Here is a 22,966-nt window from a genome sequence, read left to right as displayed (position 1 = left end):
ATAAAAATATTTTTTAAAGAAAATTTCATCAGATTACGATGTACACGTCATAGATCATAACATTTCAAATAACAACTTAACAAATATTTTAGTTATTTTATGACGCCTTTTGCCATGGCAAAACTTTTTTGTGATGTGTCTAATGTATACCTGGCGAAAGTTTAAGTTTACAATTTTATTGAAACCAATTTTACCAGTTCCTCATGAAGATCATAATAGACCACAGCAACGCAATGCTAGGTGTTTCGGATTTCGGAAGACCGAATTTAAATTTTACCACTCCAATAAACCTCTTTTGCGCCTCTCCTTCTTCGTGACGTTTCAATACAGGAAGCTGAAGCGCTACTGGACTGAGGCTGTTTTAGGACTATGTCCTATTTAGTCCAATCTCTTGTTGCTTGACAACACGAAGACCTGGAGCGATGCCTTAATTTTACTTACATAAAAGGAATGTTACCAATTAGTGAAGGAGAACAAACTGCACCTGTCTTGCGCAAAACATACAAAGCCATCTTTATTGTGTGAATTTATTACTTCCCAAAATGTGAAAGCTTTTACGCCACAGTTGACGTATATATGAATAATAATAATTAAATTCAATGTGTTATACACTTGCTATGGTATAAATTTAAGAACTCAATTGAATTATATCTTTATAATGCAAAAAATCAAATATAGCTATTTATATCATTTTACACAATAACGTATTACAAGAGATTATTTTTTCGACCAATCATCTAAAGTGTTCAAGAATGCGAATGTTTTGTCTTTGTACTATTATTTTTCAATCATTTCACGAAATTGGTTTTATTTTATGTCACTAGCATGTTGGTGAATTTCCCTATAGTATAGTAGCTATTGGCATGTTAAGACCTACACCCGAGACCAATTTACTTGTATTTTGATAAGCCCAGAGATCAAAAACACTATTCGTTCAAATTTTTATATTTTCCAAATTTTGTTTCTTTTCCAAATTGTTACCTTTAAAACATAGAAGTTCCAAATTTACAATACATCCATCGTGTAGAGCTTAAAAACCAAATAATTTATAATAGTGTAGTGCGTTGTTGTACGATTAAAGATTACAACGAAAATTTGATCTTAAGGATAAAACGTGGACTATTGTACTTTGTTTATGAATAAATTTTGATCAAATTTCGGAACTGTATGTATTTCATATTACAGTATATCCTTACGAAAGTACTTGTATCTTCCCCTGTAGCAGCAAACCTAAGTACTCTTCATATCCAATGTTATATTTAATGTTATATTTATTCGGGGAATAAATTTGACCTGTTTAAGGAAATGTTAAAACCCAATCAGGAAAATTCTGTTAGTTTGTAGGTTTGCTGTAGCTTAAATATTTTGATATCAGAAACTAAAACGCTTTCATGTAAGTATTTTTAACGTCAACATGTAGTATGTTATTATTCATCAATATCCTAATGAAAAATTATGACTTTTGCCAAATTGAACTCCAAAAATGTTTTAATTTTACCACTCTTCTCTGTAGCAATTTAAACTATTTCCTAACTAACTGATCTTATTAATATTATTAGCAAATTACACTTGAAGTATATTTTTTTAAGACCATATCTATAAAAATATACATTCTTGCAATAAGGTCTGATTAATATTTTTTTATTTTTTTTTTGTTGCAACATCCTCATTTGACATCGTCTAAGTATTGAGGAACCTCACTTCAATTTGAAACATACTTGAATTACCTAGTATTTGAATTCGCGAGTATAGTTTTCATCATCTGTTTTATTTTTGATACTACTCAAAACTAATTTATGATGCCACTTATTACTCAAAAGTAAAATGCTTCGTAAGAATTACGCACTATTCTTAGTCAGGTATTTTCCATTAAGTTGTACCTGTACTTGAAAACTCAATTCTCAATAAAGGCATTGATTGCGTACAGGTGGTCTTTGGGTATCGTTCTATCTTCGGTAAGAGAGATTGACAACACAACCGACAAACTATAATTACATTAATTATTTAATGGTAAGGTACCAGTACAGTATTTTACCGCTATCTTGCATCGTTCAAGCTTAAATAGAATCGGTGATAAAGATTAACGTGTAGTGTATTTGCAACAAACTATGATTACAATCATTATTTGAGGGTAAGGTATACCAGTACAGTATTTTACCGCTATCTTGCATCGTTCAAGCTTAAATAGAATCGGTGATAAAGATTAACTTGTAGTGTATTTGCAACAAACTATGATTACAATCATTATTTGAGGGTAAGGTACCAGTACAGAATTTAACCACTATCTTGCATCGTCCAAGCTTAAATAGAATCGGTGATAAAGATTAACTTGTAGTGTATTTGCAACAAACTATGATTACAATCATTATTTGAGGGTAAGGTACCAGTACAGAATTTAACCACTATCTTGCATCGTCCAAGCTTAAATAGAATCGGTGATAAAGATTAACTTGTAGTGTGTTTGCAACAAACTATGATTACAATCATTATTTGAGGGTAAGGTATACCAGTACAGTATTTAACCACTATCTTGCATCGTCCAAGCTTAAATAGAATCGGTGATAAAGATTAACTTGTAGTGTATTTGCAACAAACTATGATTACAATCATTATTTGAGGGTAAGGTATACCAGTACAGAATTTAACCACTATCTTGCATCGTCCAAGCTTAAATAGAATCGGTGATAAAGATTAACTTGTAGTGTATTTGCAACAAACTATGATTACAATCATTATTTGAGGGTAAGGTATACCAGTACAGAATTTAACCACTATCTTGCATCGTCCAAGCTTAAATAGAATCGGTGATAAAGATTAACTTGTAGTGTATTTGCAACAAACTATGATTACAATCATTATTTGAGGGTAAGGTATACCAGTACAGAATTTAACCACTATCTTGCATCGTCCAAGCTTAAATAGAATCGGTGATAAAGATTAACTTGTAGTGTATTTGCAACAAACTATGATTACAATCATTATTTGAGGGTAAGGTATACCAGTACAGAATTTAACCACTATCTTGCATCGTCCAGCTTAAATAGAATCGGTGATAAAGATTAACTTGTAGTGTATTTGCAAACATTATCGAGAGTTGTAAAACTTGTATGATTTAAGAATTGAAAATATCCTAAATGTTATTATTGTATAGTCAAACAAACAAATAAAGATAACAAATATTAAAATACGAATTTTTGAAGAAACAATCGTTTTAAAACTATGAGTCTAGTCATAAAAATAAGATTTACATGAAAGTTTGGAATTATTTTCTAATTATTTATGTATTATAAGTTTTTCTTGATTTCTAGTGACATGAGATCATCAACAGGAACACAATTTTCTGGTGTTTCCATTTTCTTTCTGGATCGAAACTCTTCCGGACTAGTGAAAGACAAATGTATTATCCGACCGTACAAACAGTCCTTTAATCAACTCCTCTACATCCAAACTGTTTCTGAACACAAAGTCAGGTTTGTTTATTTACTTGCATTTAACTAACCAAGCCTCAATTAAATTGCATTACTACTTTTTACATACTATTAATTTCTTGTAACATATTTATTATGTCATATTTAAATTAATATTCTGTATAAAATTGTGGATATTACAGTGTATTTTGTAGGAAACTTTACTAATTGTCCTACTTTTACACAATGCACTATTTCCGAAGAAGTATTGACTGGTGAAATAGAAAAATACTGCAATCTCATATTATCAATTCTAAAATGATTCACTCATATTTGTTGTTAGTGATTTATTCTGAACTGGCTGTGTTTATAAGTAAAATGTATTTAACTAGAGTTAGGGAAATGTATAATTTTTTTTATTTAACAATGAGTCAACAACTATGTAACTGCCAAATGTTAAAACATTGTTTATGTTATAACGTTATTATGTTATCGAACCAAAGACGTCCGTTTGTATGTGGTTACATTATAACAAAAAATACGGATTCGTTGGACCAATATTAAATGTATTTAATTGTTTTCGTAAATTGTATTACGAATTTATAAGATAAAGCAAATGTTAACTTTAAAATGTTAATTATGTAAAACGGAAATTATTTAAATAAAAAGAAATTAAGATTTAAAACATTCATTTTATGACCTTATATGTAGGCTATATATATATATATATATATATATATATATATATATATATATACATATGTACACCAATTAAAAAAATACACTTAGCTGGATTATTGAAAACATTTCTGGGGATGTAGTGGCAACCACTATATTTTAAAGACTGCCAATTTTTGATAATTTAGTTGTTCATGCTTTGAGGAGGCATACGTTATCAATCAATTATAATTTAAATGTATTAACATTAAAAATATGTTCTAAAATTCACAGGAAATACGTAAAATATATATAATAATGTATTGATAGTATAAACTGATATCAACTTTTTAAAATACAAAATTTAAAACTACGTATGAGGTTCTCAATGGTAATTTTATGAAGAATCACCATCCAAAGTGGATGACAAACTTTAAATTGTTTTAAACATCAAGTTAAAATAATAGCAACCACCAAAGCCACTGAAATAAAATGAAGTAATGAATGAAAGAGAAGAAGCGATTGACTACGGTGAGCGTACTACTCGTTTCCTAGAAATGCGGGGACTCTTTTCCTTGATATTTTATATAAACACGTTATGTTTATAAGAAGATGCAACACAAAAGTTCGATTGTAATATTTATTTGTTTCACCAGTGAGATACTGTAGTACGCTTACATAAATGTTCAGGCTTTCTTATTAACTTTTGATCGAGGAAAAAATTGCAATGTAAATGAATTTTACAACACATTATATCTACTATACTACTTAAAACACTACTCCTTGGTATAATTTTAGAAATTTTATATTTTACTAATGCAATACTTAGATTATCAACCACCAAAATATTATAGTGCACTTTTTCTTCAGTTAAATTGTTGTTATAGTTTACCTTCATATGAGTAATTATATTTTCATACAGTTTACAACAAACACAAATGAGACTTATACAGTAAAATTAATATTAGATTAAATATTTACTACACATACATTAAAATGTGTAATATTAAAAAATTACTTTTTTTTACTGTTTTCTAAAGGATAAAAAAAAGTTTAAAGTGTAAAGTGCAATAAATGACAACAGTAATGTGGTGTAAGTGAGCGGTAGTGCAGACTAGATGTCCACCGCTATGAGATAGTTCTCTGTGATGTGAGAGAGTACTCACTACTCACCGCCTGGCCTCACTGCTCACTGCGCCTCGTCTCGTGGGTCGTCGTCGACTGCCACTGCTGCTGTGCTGCTGCCTGCTGATGAGTCTACTGCTGACTCTCTCTCTCTGTTCGCAGCGCATACTCTGCCACAGCCTCCCTCTCTCACCCTTTCACCCCCTATATCGACCTCTCCTCCCACCGTCTTTCCCTCGCTTCCCTTTGCACTCCTCTTTATCCTTTTTATTCCCTAGTTTCAATTACTTCGCCTGAATGGCGTATGCTGGGTCAATAATATTTGGACCCCGTGTTCCGGGCCCATTCATACTCTAGGTCGATATCCGCCATTCATTCAGTCCTCCCCGAGTCTTGTTCAGTTCCTGTTGGAGTACTGTAGTAAGAAGGAAATCTCTGTCTCCTACTTCCTTGTTATAAGGCACGCGTTAAAAGGTCTTTGTTTGGATTTCAAATTAACAGTCACAGAATTCTTGTAAATGAGCAGACCACAATATTAAAGTACGTATATTTGACTTTTATTTGCAATTTAAATGCGATATTGGAGTCATTTAACGTAATTATTGTAATGGTTTATTAAATCCCAGTAAATACGAAATACAGATGTGGATTAAAAAACCTAATATTAATTTAACAGGGATATATAATAAATCTAAGTAACAACAATATATATTTATTCTATGAACTTAGCTAGTAAATTACCATATAACAAATACATGCAGTGGAATTTGAAACTAATACTTACATTAAAATATATATTTTAAATAAATTTACAAGGTGGTCGGGCTCATGGGTAAACTATTTGTGTCATGCACATCAACAGACCTGCCGCCTCACAGCACACGGTTTACTAATAAAATCTACACTAGAACAGGTGCGATAGAGACACAAATCCCACAAAGAACCTGGAAGTAAGAGTCTGCACAACTACAACTACAAAATCAATCTCATAATCGATTGTGAGTTACGTAAGTATCTAGATATTCGTAAAAGTTATGTGTAACACAAAAACAAACTATTGTATTTTCATTTGAACCAGGAATATCACTTTAACAGTATTAATCAACTTGTTTTCTAAAAAAAATTACGTCGATAATATTGATGGAAACTGAGTCGACAGAATTTCTTCCAGTTTAGGTATTTTATCAGCTTTTGCTCTGTTATACTACTTTTAGAGTGTCCAGCCGTCCGGAAAATCGGGGGAAACAGGTAGTGTACGTAAAATTAATTACTGAACAACCTTATGATTGTTCTTGATATTGACTATTCAACTGTTCGGATTAACAGAAATTGCGTAACAAAATAAAACAATGCATATACAGAGAACTGTAAATGACATACATTGCTTCCTCAATCACGACAACGCCGTGATAGTTTTAGGTGATATCCGTCATCATCTCCCGCGGTCGCATTCTTCTCACTGACGACTCTGATACAAATTTATCCATACAAATTCATCTTCAAAGGTCTCTTGTTAAGTATCTACAACATAAACAACCCTAGCGCATATCTGTGTAGTTTATGCAACTTCTGTAATATAATAAAAAAACATATTAACTAAACAGAATAAACATTTTTAATTGTTAAATTTTGATTTCATCCTGACAAAGTTTAACCTCTACAACTACGTTTCTTTAGCATCTCTTGGATTAACTCTTGTATACTGACGAAAAGCTGTTAAATAAAGTATTTAATCTAATGAATATTGTATAATTATTTTTGCAACACAAAACTATAAATTATAGTTTGGAAAATGTTGTTCTTCATACTTGTCTGCAAATAATATTTTACAAAGAAACTATGCTGGTAAGTATATATATTGTAAATGAAAACAACAAAAAGACATGGGACAAAATTTGGATTGTCGTCAGAAAAAAAATCCATCTTTAGATCTTTAAACAATCGGGAGTAAACAATCTCTAAAAATAGGAAGTAAAAATTGGATTCACATCTATATCAGACAACAAATATTGATCTACTTCCAAGCCACAGAACAACTCAGACCGACACAGTTTCTAAACTACACAAAAGATAATCTCTAATTATCTTAACTACGTCACCACCCCCTACTGTTACAAGTCGCAGCTCTGCAGCTTTAGTGAATAAACCCTATGCTTTTGTTATTTTTTTAAATTTAAAATTCTTACGATCAAAATACGACTTTCGAAACAGACTTAGAATGAAAAAGGCTAAAACATTTTACTTGGAATTATCCGTCCATTTATTAAAACACACATTTCCTGCTATTCTCAATGTATCCGTCAAAGTGGCTGCCCCTCCCTCGCCCGCCAAAACCCTACGCTCCACCCACCAAATTCACACTGCCTTTTCACAATCGGGTGACGTTAAAGTAAAAGATTATTGCTATCAATCGTCTGTTTCCCTTCCAAAAATGTTTAGCTTTGAACGCTGAAAAGGCAGATTGAGATTGCAAAAGTGTTCCACAATGCTTTGTGATTACTCGAGCGAATTCTTAGCAACACACATTTATAGAAAATACTAACTTTACTAAAAATTATATAAAGTGATTGTGAACTAAGTGAAAACCACAAAGATATTACTATATTTTAAAAATGTTATCTTCGTATATGTTGAGCCAAGTTTTGAATGGCTATTCAAAATATACGAAAAGCCTATTTGGCTGAATTGAGTTTTCTTAAAACTCTGCCTAAATTACTATACAAATTTTTTTCACCACTTTGTTTACAATTGTTTTCGGAACTTTTGATATGTGTATTTAATGAAAACATTTGTAACTATAACTACATTTATATGGTTTAAAGTAATCTAACGATTTCTTTAATACTTAGGAAATAGGGAATTATTTGTATTTAATCACACGATGTCTTTTATTATAATAGTATTGTATTTTTAGTTAGTATTTGATCTGAGTTACTCTGTAAAACAGTTATATTGTACTGAGAGACGCAGAGAGAGAAATTAAGGCATTTTTATTTATTTATTATTTTTCTAATTGAAATGTGCTCCTTCATTAAGTATCCGCGGTTCGCCAATAACCATGTAAGTCTTGCTGGAATTTTAGCTGCGTAATGATATAACAAAGATTTGTATTTAAATCAATGCTAAAAAGCCTTCCTTCGCTCCGCTAGATAAAAACTAAAAATATGTGTTTTCAGATTATCAATCAACTAATGATGCTATCTTACAATATATTGGGCAAGGATTTTGGTACCAAATGTTGATTTTAGGTATAGTTTGGCCGCTTAGAAAGCGACCTCCTCTAGCGTTGGTTTAGCATTAGCGCGCAGGTCGTTTTCTAAGCGGCCGAACTATAGTAAACCGTTCAGGGCTTGTACCGTAAACTAACAAAAACCTTAAACAACGCAAACTACATTGCATAACACACACAAACATGAATTAGAATAGTCAAAATACGTTAGATATAGGCCGATGGTTTTCAAATGAGAATTTCAAACATAACCTCCAAAATGGAAGTAACTTGAGATAGATTCTGGTAAACAACAGATACTAATGGCATTGCCCATAATTGAGTATGATCATCCAATTACATACAAGCTTGTGACCTAAACTGAGCAGCTAATTTTATTATATTTAAAAATTTCACCTCAAAATTTCGAGCATCCGTTACGATATCTTAAAATTGAATTAGCCTCCATTAAATATAGTATTTATTTGGTTTTTGTTCTTAGTAGAATATTTTATTGATTAATTTGTTTACCAGCTGTAGTTGAAAAAATGCATTCCTATAAAATTGTGTTGCATTTCTAATATGGAAATCCCCCAAAATAATTTCTTATAAAACTATTTGAGTTGTTATTAGTTTTTACCTTCATCAGTAGAGTTTATGAGAGAATCACTGCCGTTATGGAAAGCTGTTTAAATCCATTTTTGTTTGTGCTGTGGAGCTTGAACTGGTCACTTATGCGTGTAATTAAATAAAATAATTCGTGTAAAATGGTTTTCTCTTTTGAAAGTTTTCTCCTCTGCTGTATTAAACAAGGGCCAGTATTAGATACACCAGTGTTTAAACATAATTGAAATAATATGCAAATTGAACGATCGTCAACCCATTTTCTACATTTATAATTAGGTTTGAATCAGGCTATTGAGTGTATATTCAATAATATACTAGTTTTACGTAATAAATATTTAACTTATATTCAATTATCGTGTAGTCTCAATATTTTCAAAGATTATATTGAGGATAATCAAGTTTTATTTACTCGAAACAAAATAATGTCTGCTAGAATGTAAAGTAAACCTGTCTTCTCTGCTATAATAATTTACCAAATATAAAAATACGAAATTAAATATTTAATTGCGTGTTCATAAGAAAATCTTTAATGTTTGATTAGTGCCAAAGAAATCTTTACAATACTCAAAAATGCATGTTTAAAACAATCACTGCTGAAATTAAACACGGGATGTAAAACTGCTTTCTGACAAGTATGTTTTCGATTATACATTCACCAAAAAACAAAAAAGTCGTTGCAATGAACCAAGAGACAGTGAAATAGAAACGTATTACCATTCAGCCGGTGAGTCAGCGATTGATCAGCATGTACTGCGACATTACATCAGCAAACTGGCTAGGGGTCATCAGCTTCTTAAAACAACTGCTAACATACAAAACTATTACTATAGGATCTAAACTGGTGTACGTTAAAGATTATGATTATATGGAGCTTGATCCATGTCATCCTATAACTTAACCTCAATTTGAGTTAAACACAGCAGACAATTTACTGGCAATATATAAATGTACTTATTTCGTTGCAGCCATTTCTATTGGGTACGATTGGTAGAAACCAGGTTCCCAAGTCGTTTCGGGATCTGATCTCAGGTAATAAAGTACCTAAAACACAAGAAAAATGTATAAATCTAGAATAGGCTGGAAATCATGAATTAAAACTACATTCAGAATTGTTAGGTAAATAAAGAGGGGGTTTTCACTTGTTTTACTTATAGTGAAGGAAAATGTCAGAATTAATCTAAGGTAAATCAGTGATGTAGTGTAGTGGGAACTCGTGAAAGTTGCGTTCTCATTCTACTTTCTCCAAATAGCCTATATGTTAATAGGCCACTCGTATTTATTCTACGACAATAATTAGCGTTCCCGCAATGGAATAGGCCTACCATAGTTGCTCAATAATACTTATGATATTAGTCAATAAGTCATTAATTGGGCTATTTAAACAAAATTTGCATTAGTCAAGTCAAATAAAAAAAATGAATTCCTCATAAATATAGCCCAACTTCAGACTATAAATAACTATAAAATAAACATATTTGCATATATTTGATTGACCACTGAAGTATTCAGGGGGGCTGTAGCGCTGGGCTGTAGAGGGTCCTGTCCAAGAACATGGACTTAAGACATCTCATAAATTTGGTCATATCTCGTTTGAGGAACACACTGAACGTGTAAATGTAACTAAACTTCAAAACATTTCTTAGAACAGTTTTTAAATAATGGTCAAATAAAATTTAAACAAACTGATTGTTTATTAACTGATGTTAAATGTGAGTTTTAGAATAGACAAACGTTTATCCTTCAGCTGCACTTTATATATTCTTGGCTTCCTAAATTGAAAAAGGCTTTTAAGGGATCGAAATGTTACTCTGCATCACAGTTTTAAAATGGACAGGTGACATACAATATTTAGTACTTCTATCGTCGGACCTCTATTACCAAACCAAACCTTGGTCTTGATATAATCTAATGACGACCTGTTGTTAGATACTGTAGTAGCATCATTCGATATTCCAATAACAAATGGTATGTGTGTCTTGAACTGACTCCGCATATGATGATCGAACCAGCAACCCTCAGATTGAAGGTAAACACTATTACCACTCGATATGCAGTTAATGAGAGTCGTCGTAATCGCATTGAATGAATGAATGAAATAATTCCACATAGCATAAATGAAAAATGCATTATTTAAAAAAACACAATATGTTACACAAAAAGTATAAACTAAAATAGATAACAAATAAGTTTCTGTATAACTTAATCATTCGAGGGATCAGCACACTTAGAAAAGAGCTCCCTAATAAGCTGCAATATACTATTTATTAAAAATTTAGAATTTTTTGGAGAACAAGATAGGCTGATATGAATTTTTATATAGGTACCCTACCTGTTATGTAGATTATGTTTGTGAAAATCCAAAATATTGTAAAATATTAAATATTAATTAAATTAGGTGAAATAAACAAACATTAATATTTAGTTATTAATATTCTAATTTGAAACATGTCAGAATATAAGTTGGTATATTATTTCTCCTAGTTGAGTAATATTTTATACTGGCCAAAATGCCCTTATTTTAGGTTTCTTTTTCATTTTTAATTGGAAATAAGCATACTCACATTCCGATATTAACCTTATGGGTAAAAAATAAAATACGATAGCTCGCATGACTTCTTTTAGTTGAGAACTACAGGATTTTGACCTAGTAGGCCTATCCACCAGTTATACAATTTTGTGGCATGTTTTAAATATTAATGATGTTTTACAAATATTTTAAATAGTTTTAACATGCTGCAAATTTTAACCAGAAAAGCTGTGGCTATAACATTAAATGTGCTTTGTTTGATTAAAAGTTCTTTTAACTACAAATAAAGTTTTCAAAATGACCTCCATTTTGAGACCCACACAATATAGCACGTGTCATCAGGGATGATGTAGCTGCTCTTTAATTTGTTAAAGCATGTTAGGATCTTGAATTTCTACCATAAGATCCGTAAATAAATACTATAACTGCATATCCACTGTTAGTATAAGCTATGATTTTCACTGCTACTAGCAAAAGACCGAAACTTGAGTGTAAACAATGTATGCAACAATGAAAGCAGTAGCAGCTGGCTGGACAAAATTCTGATTAATTACCTGCACTTACAGGATTACCGATCTTCCATTAATTTTAAAGATATTGTAAGTTGTTCACTAACAAATTTTATAATTTACGATATAATAAAAACAAATCTTGATATTCTGAACACCAAGTAGACCCCTGTATCATGAACGCCACTAAAATCCGATCCCTTCTGTTGGGAAATTTTATGATTTTGAAAGCAAAGCGTGCACGTCAGTGCACTTCCTGAATCAATTGATTAAGTTGTAATATTATCTCCTTTCTTACACAAATCCGTTTTCTATCGTATTAATTTTACCGATAATGCAGTTCTGTTGTTATTAAGCCACGTTTCTATTAACATGTTGATTTGAGCACAGCTCACTGATGGCGTGCTGTTTCCATTCCAAGCAGTTCCCGCAACTTCAGCCAACCCCTCCTTACTACGAGCACCGGCTTTGCCCTCTAAACGTACTACATCTACATCAGTGCACCCTACATCATGAAGAGTGAAGAGACCGCTGCTGCTGATTTTGTTGAAATGGCTGGTGCATATCACCAATTTATTAATTATTAAAACGTACAAAAGCGACCGCAATGGTGGGTTAAAAATTTTTTGACTAAAGAGCCGTTAAAGGTGCGTACAACTCCCTTATGAGAGATTAAAGGCTTCAGACTAGATTTAAAAACTTTGTACTAATGACAACAAGAGATTTTGAATAGCTAGCTAACTTGGTGGCCCCTCGAATTACATTACAAAACATAGTGCGTGCAGTCCCATAACAGCTGGCGGAATGTTAGCAGCTTCTTGGCAAACAATGACAGTTACAGTAGTACTGTATAATGTACCAACACCAAATTTCCAAAAGTGCGTTCGGCCGCATTTACTCTGTAATTTCCACTTACTCACAGAGCAAGTTGCAAATTCTGCTAACAACAAATGTTGGCAGCTGGGCACCGTTTCCTTTCGGCTTTAAACTCAGCTCACAACAATATTGTGAGCTGTAACAGCTGCTAACACTTTTTTAACGCTCACAACAATATTGTGAGCTGCAACAGCTGCCAACACTTTTTAACGCTCACAACAATGTTGTGAGCTGCAATAGCTGCTAACACTTTTTTGTTTGCCAACACTGCTCAAAACATTTTTCAAGCGTTTCCAACATTTTACTTGAACATTGCTGTGAGCTTAATTCACAACAATGTTTTGAGCAGAAAATGTTTGGAAACGGGACTTTACAATTAACTGATCATACTCAGGGAGTGCTAGATTTTAACGCCTTCATTGACTGGACCATTTTGATAATTCGAATGCTTTGGACGAGGTATTTGGATTAACGAGGTTTGCCTGTATCTTGACTTTAACTTATTTTAAGTTATTGATGTTCACATTTACTTTGCCAAAACAACCAGGTTTGATTAATAATAGTAGTTCTGATAGAAACAAAAATATTTGTTGATTCTTTTCTGCCTCATGCAATGCAAACTGCTGGATGATTAAGCGCATGATGTAAATTAATTTTATCAATGACCAATTGACCATGTCTCGAGGAAAATGCTCTACAGATGCGTTTTTCCCAGTTGCAACACATAAGGATTCTTCCAAACTCTATTGTTCTTGTTTTACTTAATTATATACACAAAATTTGTCTGAAACTATATTAAATTGGTGTGTTTTTAAAATATATGATATTGAAATTAAAAGTAAACAATTGAAACAGAATTCAAAGGTTTGAACACTATCGCACATTATAAGAAAAACTTACTCTCACTTCTCTTGATGCAATATAGAAATCCATGGTTGAATCCAAAGGTTAACTCAAGGTAAAATAAACAAACTAAAACAAAAATAAATCTATCAGCTGATGTATCTTCAATATTTTAAATAAACTTTAAAATTTATGATATTTTCCTTGGTTTAATTTAATTAGTGGTGTAACAAAAGACAAACAAATTTACCGAAATGTATTAAAGATAATGTGAAGTGCAAGCTAGATAAAATAAAAGTATTCCCACATAAGGGCATTCAATCTGTAACCCATGAATGAAACAAAGTTCAAAAAAGGCATTCTAATTTTCATTAGAATAAATGTACACCTAAATGCAAATATTCTAATCGTTGAAGTAACAAAAGACAACTATAAAAAATAAGTAGGTAGTAGTAGCTAGCTACCTTTGAATAAAAAATGGTGTTAGTACTTACAATTACTATCACTTAAAACCGTATACCGGTAAAAAATCAAATAATACAAACTTACAGTAATTCTCTTAAGTCATAAGTCATTTATTCAAGCAGATTTACATAATTTACATGCATTGGTTATGTCAACAGTAATACATAAAATATTTACAAAATTCCTTATACTACATGCCATAAGCTATTTACATTTTATTTTTTTTATTCACCCATTATGCCCATGAATCTGTAATTTTGAATTTGTAAACAGTGTAAATTCATGTAGTTTTTAAAAAAGATACCTATTTTAAAGCCTAATCCAAACATCTACCAAGCAGTTAGATTTGTTAAACTAATATCAAATTAGTTCAAAACATGTACACCTTATAGTTTTTCTATTGTTTCTGTAAAGATATATCAATAAAATATTCTCTTTCAAAACTCGGTAACAAAGCCTAGGTTGATACAGCATTGGTTATGGAATCTTACTTAATTCTATAATCAATGACACATGCTAGAACAAATAAACCAACCCTACCACATAGTTGTGCAAAACATTATATTTAACTTGTTTGGATCAGCTGTCTGAAATTGTGAAATAAGCATTTGACTACTTTAGCCGTGACAGCCGCTTAGACAGACAAACAGACAGACAGACTGACAGACTGACAGACAGACTGACTGATATACAGGCACATTTTTTTTATTTTTTTTTCGATAACCGTTAGACATAGGACAAATGTGTAAATGAGCAAAATATGTATTTTTGTGTGTTCTTTAACTTATGTTCGGACTAGATTTCTGTATTTCCAACGGTTAGTGGAATATGGGTGAAAAAGTGAAAATCCAAGATGGCGGATGTAGCACAGTATCCACGAATGTTGATTTTTGATATGTTGTTACTGGGTACAAGTACTACCCATGTGCAAAGTTTCACCACTTAGGGAATTATTTCCTGGTAGAGGGGTATTTTTACCTAAAATGATAATAGTGAACCTATTTACAACCTAACTAAGTATACAAGCTTAAATTAGACACAATATTTACACAAAATCTATACCTATATCTATATTGTATTTTACAATTTCAAACTACTTTGGCCAAGTAGTATGATTCTATTGTATTGTCATTGGGGAGCGAGCTGGCGTAGTGATTAGAGCGCGGGACTTCAGTCCCCGAGGTCCCGGGTTCGATCCCCGCCAAGTCACCAATGGATTTTATCTAAGTGATAATGCCGCGACCCCTAGGTCTAGCCTGAAGTAATGTGAAAAACAATCCCAGGCTCGTGCCTAGCGTCCTAGAAAAAAAAAATTATTGTCATTGTAATAAGGCAACTAGTTTATATTTACTCTGTTTAGGAGACAAACATTCAGTTCTCAGCTTACTCACGTGTAACCGGACTCAAAAATGTAAAAGGGGCTAAAGATTTTACACTGAGATTGTTACTTGCAGTAACCATAGCCAATAATTAAAGTGTGATTGTGAAATGATTAATTAATGAATTTATAATATATAACCATAAACTTAAACACAGGTAGAGTGATAATATAATCTTTATTTTTTTTTTTGCTCGAAATATCTTTTTAAGGACCCAGTTAAAACTTTAAGTGTTGCATGTCATAAATAAGAAGAGTTGGCGTAGGCTGAGTTACCCTAGAGATGTTCTGCATACATCAAGTGGGTGTGAGACTGACGGCTTAATTAAGGTTAGGACTTCTATACTGACAGTTTTCAATTTTATCAGGAAAAATCAATCTTTATACTTATGGAGCCAAACACTAAGAGAACCGTCGGGATTCATTGTTGGCGATGATAAGTTTATGTTGTTAAGAAGATAGTTTCCATCAGTAACATACGCAAGTTTCACAATGTCTGGAGATGTATAATCTAATTTAAAATGCCAATAGCAATGCTCTTAAAAACCTAATGGTTACGTTAAATACCTAATACAATGACCTAATATGACTTTTTTATATTAATTATCCTACCAAAACTATCTCGTGCATAAAAAATGAACAACCTTAAATACAATTACAGCAATTACAATTTATCCAGTTAGCTGGGACTAGTATGAGGTGAAGTAAACTGCAAAGTTGGAGATGAAGAATTTTTGAAGTATTCTGCGAAGAACAAGATGAAGGGCAGGTGATGTGCGAGTGGCTGTCTGGTCAATGTTCAGAAAGCTCACAAACACATCACATCCCTTCTGACTAAACACATTTCTCATAAATTTGCAGAATAAAATATACCAACCTGTAAATGACCTATGATAAAATGACAGAACTTAAATTTAACGAAATTTAAGAGATTATCATTAAAAAAGATAAAAGATTATCATTATATCACAAATATAATCTATCTATGTATAAATAGCCATCAGAATAAACACCTGATGATGGATAATTGTGGGTAAAAATACATCAACTATTGCATGGCCTCCCCCACTGCGTGAATAAAGCAGATCTACTAGGACAAATGTCAATCTATTTCAACACTATCTCTGCAGATACCTTGCATAGTTATAGTGCATGGCACCTAATATTTTTCAGTTTAGCTCAGACTAAACTCTCTAATAATAACATCAAACATAAAATAGGCTAAACATTAGTATGCAACTCAATAGTTTCAGAAGTAATGAGAATGCTATGATAAAAGACTAGCCTTATCAGAAATCAATTCTATCGTTAGAAATTTACCCACTGCAATGTGTATAATTGGAGGTTACGTGCATAACAGAACACCGTTTTCACTTGGTGCAATGTTTCTATTGTTCTATTGTTTCTATGTTCTGTTGGACTCGATAAAGGTAGAACACATGTCTCTATTCACATAAATATACATTTTCAAAGGAAATTTGTCCTCAATGTTCACTCTTTCTGGAAGTAAAAATAAATACTTGAGTTTTGACGATTCTCAATTTATCTTTTTTAAAGCATCTTTAAACATGTTCAAGACATTAAGGCAAGGGGGCTTGGTATCATTATATTATAGGAGATATAGTTCAACCACAAATTTGCCAAAACCTCTACTGTAAACACGTTATAGTTACCTATAAAAGCCACGTGGTCTTATCTACAACTAGGTCTATCCAACTATTGATAGTTGTACGAAGTTTAAAAAGACAAAGAGTGGTAAAAATAACTTTTTTCTGTCGTATGGGCCAAAATGTTCGCCAAGAAAAGTGAAAGTTAGACTATTTACTATAGCTATAGTATCTTGTAACATTAGTATCAATAACTTAGTAACTGAAACTAAAGAAAACAAGAAGAAAATATACTTTTAGACTGTATTACTCCACATATTCTACTACAGTAGATTTCCTCTTATCCGGACTCCTCAGGAATGAGGCCAGTCCGGATAACGGGTTTTTGGGTTAAACCGACGTCAACTAAAACGGGAATCCATCGAACCAAATACTTCACTTGAGAGCATAGTATTCAGACACATGATCACTGGTCTCAACTCTTTCAAACGAGAAAAATCGTTTCAGTACCGCCTGTTTTCTACCTGATGTTCAGATAAAAATCATCCCGTTAGAGAAATGCCACTTCTTCCAAGTGGAGTCCGGTTACCCCGATGTTCGGTTATAAGGTGTCCGGGTAAGAGGTAGTCTACTGTAGTTATATTTTAATACAAATTTGGCATCAGCTGGTCCATATAGATGTGATGTCTGCAGTAAGTAGGGCAGCCAAACACACGTGCAGTTGTGTAGGATGTAGACACTCAGCCTTCTGGATGTAATCTCTTACAGATGCTCTGAAGAGGTTGTTTACTGAAGAAGTTGCATTTTGCTGAATCGGGTACTCCTGGTCAGTTGTGAGGGGTAGGCGGGCCTCTGGGTGTAACAGAAAGCCCACATACACATCACACTGTCCAGAACCCATGAGGATCTTAGATTTCCTTTGTCAAGAACAAATCTGTTACATTCTTAAGTGTACTACAATTTTAAGTTTTTATCCAAAGCTTACACATATTTTAAACAAATTTTGTTCGGCAATTATTGATTGACTCTATTTACTCAAATTATTAAAGAGGTTTTATCAGCTTGTAGTTTACAATTTTGAAATTTTAAGCAAACCCCCATCAGAGAACAAATATAGCCTGAATAATATAACCTCAGAGGGCCATCGGTGAGGTTTAAGTAGTTTTGAATGTCTCTATACGTGCAGGATATTTGTGGTTTACCAAAAACTCAATGGTAGGCCTATAAACATTAGAAACAGTTAATTATGATTTTTTAAATTCAGTATACCCAAATAAACTGTGGTTGATTTTTTTGCATTTTTTGCGAGTATAGTACACAAACTACTTTGGAGTTTTAATTAAAATAATATTTATTACCTGATATTGATTAAATTCAGTAAGAACGTGAAATGTAATGTAATAATTGTATTGCTGATAAAATGTGTCATTAGATTTATAATAACTGGTATACTTTGTTTAATATTTCAATTTGTATAGTGTATTATAAGTATTCCACCCTAATATTGATCAAATTATAGTAATAGATTCTTGCTTCACAGACAATTGCGTACTTTCATAACGTGATCCCCATAAGCATCCCAGGAAGTAACGTGACCTCCAAAACCACGAGAGTGGTTTTTTGTGGGTTTTTTGTTTTGTGGTGGTTCTTCGTGACCTCCAATGTATTGTTTTTTTTTTCTATGCATTTTTATGTGTCATAATGAGTGTTTTATATGATAAACACTGAGGTCTTGATCACCTGCATAGAGCTAGGCCCCTATTACAGAAAGAACACGCATGTTTTGTAATAAAATAATTAGCAGGTAAAGTAATACATCATTTCTGTCTCAAGTTTCTGCATGTTGTTTTATCCCGGCTTACACAAATAACAATATATTTCCTAAAAATAATAAATAAGTAAGGTAAACGCACCAGTAGCTGACAGTATAAGAAACTATAAGCACTTAATAATCCGTGGTTTTGAATAAATAGGAACTTAAGGGATATTACTGATTTTATGTGATTCTAAATTTAGTGTAGTTTTCAAATTTGTCATACAAAAAGGGTTTTTTAAATATATCTTATAAAATTTTTAAACTTAATTCAACCTTTGTACGTGTTCCAGTGGCTGACAGTGGAAAAAGTGCTTGTACCAGTAGCTGACAGTCAGTTGTCCCAGTAGCTGACACTGGAACTATAAATGTACTTGCTGCTAAACATAAGGGTTTTATAATTTATAAGACGAATAAAATCTAACTTAATAATTAAATTATAAAATCTTGTAAAACGTTATTAAGAAAATTTATTTTACATATTTTAAAATAAAAAATATTTACATTAAAAATATATTTTAATTTTATATATATTTAAAAAAATATATATTTTTAAGATAATTTGGCTTATAAATTAAAAAATTAAAATCATTTTATAAAAATGTGAGATCACATAAATTATAAATAGCATGCAAATTTCGATGGGTAAAACCAATTTAATATTGTGCAAGTAACAAATATCCCCTGTCAGCTAGTGGAACTTGTATGGCTTTTGTGTACCAAAGCCTGACATTGATATAATTTTAAATCCAAAACCCCTAACACCCCAATTTTATCATGAAATTGTCAACAAAGGTATAATTGATAAAAATAATGAGCCTAATCATTAATACTATTTAAGAAATTTAGCGAAATGACAAAAAACCCAACTTACTTTCTTAACAATTTCATTAAGGGAATCGACTAAATGTGATGTGTACAGACAGGGTCGCTTTCAAACCACCACCATTCAGCGAGTATGGGCTAAATTTCACTGATTTGTTTGTAAAAAAATCAAGAATAAACATATGTTCTTCTAACAATGCAATAATGTCTAAATATTTTTAAGAAACCACATTATAATGTTAAGAAACTCAAACTGTCAGCTTCTGGAGCACTGTCAGCTACTGGTGCATTTACCTTACTTGTTTTAGAGTTACAGTATTACAAAAGAAACCTCTATCTCACATTTTAAATCTAGGTCGAAAATTGGACAAGTAGTTGATAGAAAGGGTTTTGTTTGAGACCAACATCGACTTGCTTGATAGATCGGCTGACGGTAATCGAAACTTCCACTCTTTTCTTACTTCTCTCAGGTTCTTCTGAAATAACACGGTTTGATAGGGCAGTGAGCTTTGGAATCAGTTATAAAATAATTTGATATTTACTAATCTCATATTTTCTCATATAAAATGTTTTTTTACTCTTGATAAGTACCTCTTCAACTTTAAACACAATCTTCAAGACCGTGATATTCGGCCCTTCCTATTTCAAACAATGAAGTAGAAGTATATAATACATCAATAATTTACATCTTAATTTAATTATTCATTGGTCATATATTTTTAACAGAACTTGACAAATTTAAAAAGGTATTTCAATTTAACAGTGTATATTAACACAAAAATCTATTTTTCATCTTCTAAATTAGTTTAAAATATGGCACGAGGAAACCACGAGACGTCGGAAATAGCCGAGTGCTCACGGAACCACCCGATCCTCATCCGAATTTCGGGAGTGGCTGCACTTGTCCGATTCGGTCCGGTCCGCCCCGAACGCTTCCGCTAAATACGGACGAATGCTCCCTGGAGAATCGTTCCGTGCCGAACAGGACCGTACCGGACTGAATCGGGTAAGTGTAGCCGCCTCCATTTAAAAACATGGGAAGCATTGTTCCGCATTTTGGAGTACCGGGCCAGACCGAACTGGACCGAATCGGGCAAGTGTAGCCATTGCTTTTAGTACGGCCTTCCCAGATGGTGGTAACTGTAAAACAGCCTCTGTGAAAATCGTCAAAAAACTCCATTTCCATTAATATTATAAAGTTTTAAGTTCCTTTTAAAATTTAGAAATTGTGCTACTCACCTCGTTATGGTTATGAGAGATTAATATTAATTTGGACTTTTTATGTCAATAGCCTAACCGAATACGTCAGTGTTCTCATATCAGGACATAAAAGGCTGCGAATGTTTAAAACCATGCATTATTTTACAAGAATATAAAAATAACTACGAATTATAACTAGTCAAATCAAATTTTAGAGACATACGCAGATCCCATATTTTCTGCACACTTTTTGGTGACAAAATATTTACCAAGCTGAACACGTAAATTAAAAGTAGTTATTGTAAGATAGTCATAATTTAAAGATTATACCTGGTGCATAGTTATTAAATATTAATTTTGCATGCAGTCCTGTACAAAATACAACAGGTAAACTTTCTAAGCTGCAAGTATTTTCCAAGTATTTTTCTTAAAAATAAGAAAATTGAGGAAAATTGTGTTCGTTATCTTCCGAGAGATAATCTCAGGATAATTATCTTCGTTCTAAAACCCACTTATTACATAAATAAAAATTGTAAGCATACTTTAGTCATACAAAATGTTAATTATAAAGAACTATTCTTATTAAATATTTTTTAAATTCTTTCGTTATAACCTGTAATACTTGTGCTGATTAAATTTTCTTATTATTAAACGCATTCTTTACTTGAAGACCACTAGAGCCTTAAAATTACTCTTTTCAATACAAGCTAAGATTTATGGTAAATGAGTGAGGGTAGAATTATTATATTTCCAAACATTTAACTTATAAACAGTTAGTTTTTCAAACACAATACAACACGTTTTACGTGAGGTTAAATACAAGCGTTGGACGACAATTATTTTTAACACGAAACAACAGGTTTATAGCTTGAGTCAAGTCGTTTTATCAATAGTCAAATGGAATGACGAACAAAGTTACGTATAAACAGCTGATCGTAGGCGTAGTACCTTTAAGTATTGCAAACTCGTTTTCAAGCAAACGCGTATTACGTGCCTAATACAATCACACTTTTGTGTTGTTAAGTTGAAATATTGGAATGCGTCAAAGTAAAATGAGTGCGACAAAGTAAAACAAGTGTTGAAAATAAGTAAATGCAGGAATTAGCCACTTTGCGTAATATAATCAGCACATGAAAGCCCGCTTTGTCAAGTAACTGTAGAAAATAGTTATTTGTGTAAGAAGTGGGCAAAGGCAGTTTGCACTAGTGTTACACATTTAATTTTTCCTACAGTTACTATAAACCATATAAATAATTAGTCTTTCAAACACTATACAACACGTATTAGGTTAGGTTAAACCCAAGCGTTGACCGAAATGGAAAACACTGCAACAGCTGATCGTAGTCGCATTATCTTTTAAGTGTTGCCAACTTATTTTAAAGCATACACGGATTACGTGCATAATACAAAGCACGCTTTTTGTGTTGTTGGTTGGAATACTGGTGTGCACTAAAGTATAAACTGTGCGCCAAAGTAAAAACCGTGTGCCAAAGTAAGGCTTTCTGAATTATAATCTGTGCAAGGAAGCCCACTTTCTTAGGTGACTGTAGGGAAAAATTTTCTTGTGACACTACTTTTAACATTGACTTACCACATCATTTTTACATTATTTTACATTTATATTATTTGCTACGAGGTTCAATCTTCTAGTTCATTTAACTTTTTGGTCCGTTACAATTAATTGTGTTAATGTACAAAAGTAAACAATTAAAATCCACTGGACAACGATGTGGTAATAAACTACAACCAATAATAGCATTTGATAACTACTCTCTAAAATACAGTTATTTAAAATATCAATGATCAATTGATGTGATCATTAAAAACGGGCAGGTTAGAAACGAGCTACGAACCCAAACACAATATTCAATTTAACTTTTTATAAATCTGATTTTATTG

At 32.1% G+C, this 22,966-nt stretch overlaps 1 protein-coding gene across 1 annotated transcript in view; it reads right to left on the bottom strand.

Moving 5' to 3' along the window:
- LOC128998537 (uncharacterized) overlaps positions 1–5,330 on the bottom strand; it is a 46,101-nt gene extending 40,771 nt beyond the window's left edge. The window contains exon 1 of the mRNA XM_054424710.1: positions 5,238–5,330. The gene's annotated coding sequence lies outside the window, so the exon portion shown is untranslated. The remainder of the gene's footprint in view (positions 1–5,237) is intronic.
- Between the last annotated feature and the right edge of the window lie 17,636 nt (positions 5,331–22,966).

This window comes from Macrosteles quadrilineatus, unplaced genomic scaffold (genome assembly GCF_028750875.1).
Source record: "Macrosteles quadrilineatus isolate MER2022 unplaced genomic scaffold, UCM_ALF_1.0 Scaffold_7__1_contigs__length_78375512, whole genome shotgun sequence".
NCBI classification, from domain to species: domain Eukaryota; kingdom Metazoa; phylum Arthropoda; class Insecta; order Hemiptera; family Cicadellidae; genus Macrosteles; species Macrosteles quadrilineatus.
This window is presented reverse-complemented; position numbering and strand designations above follow the sequence as displayed.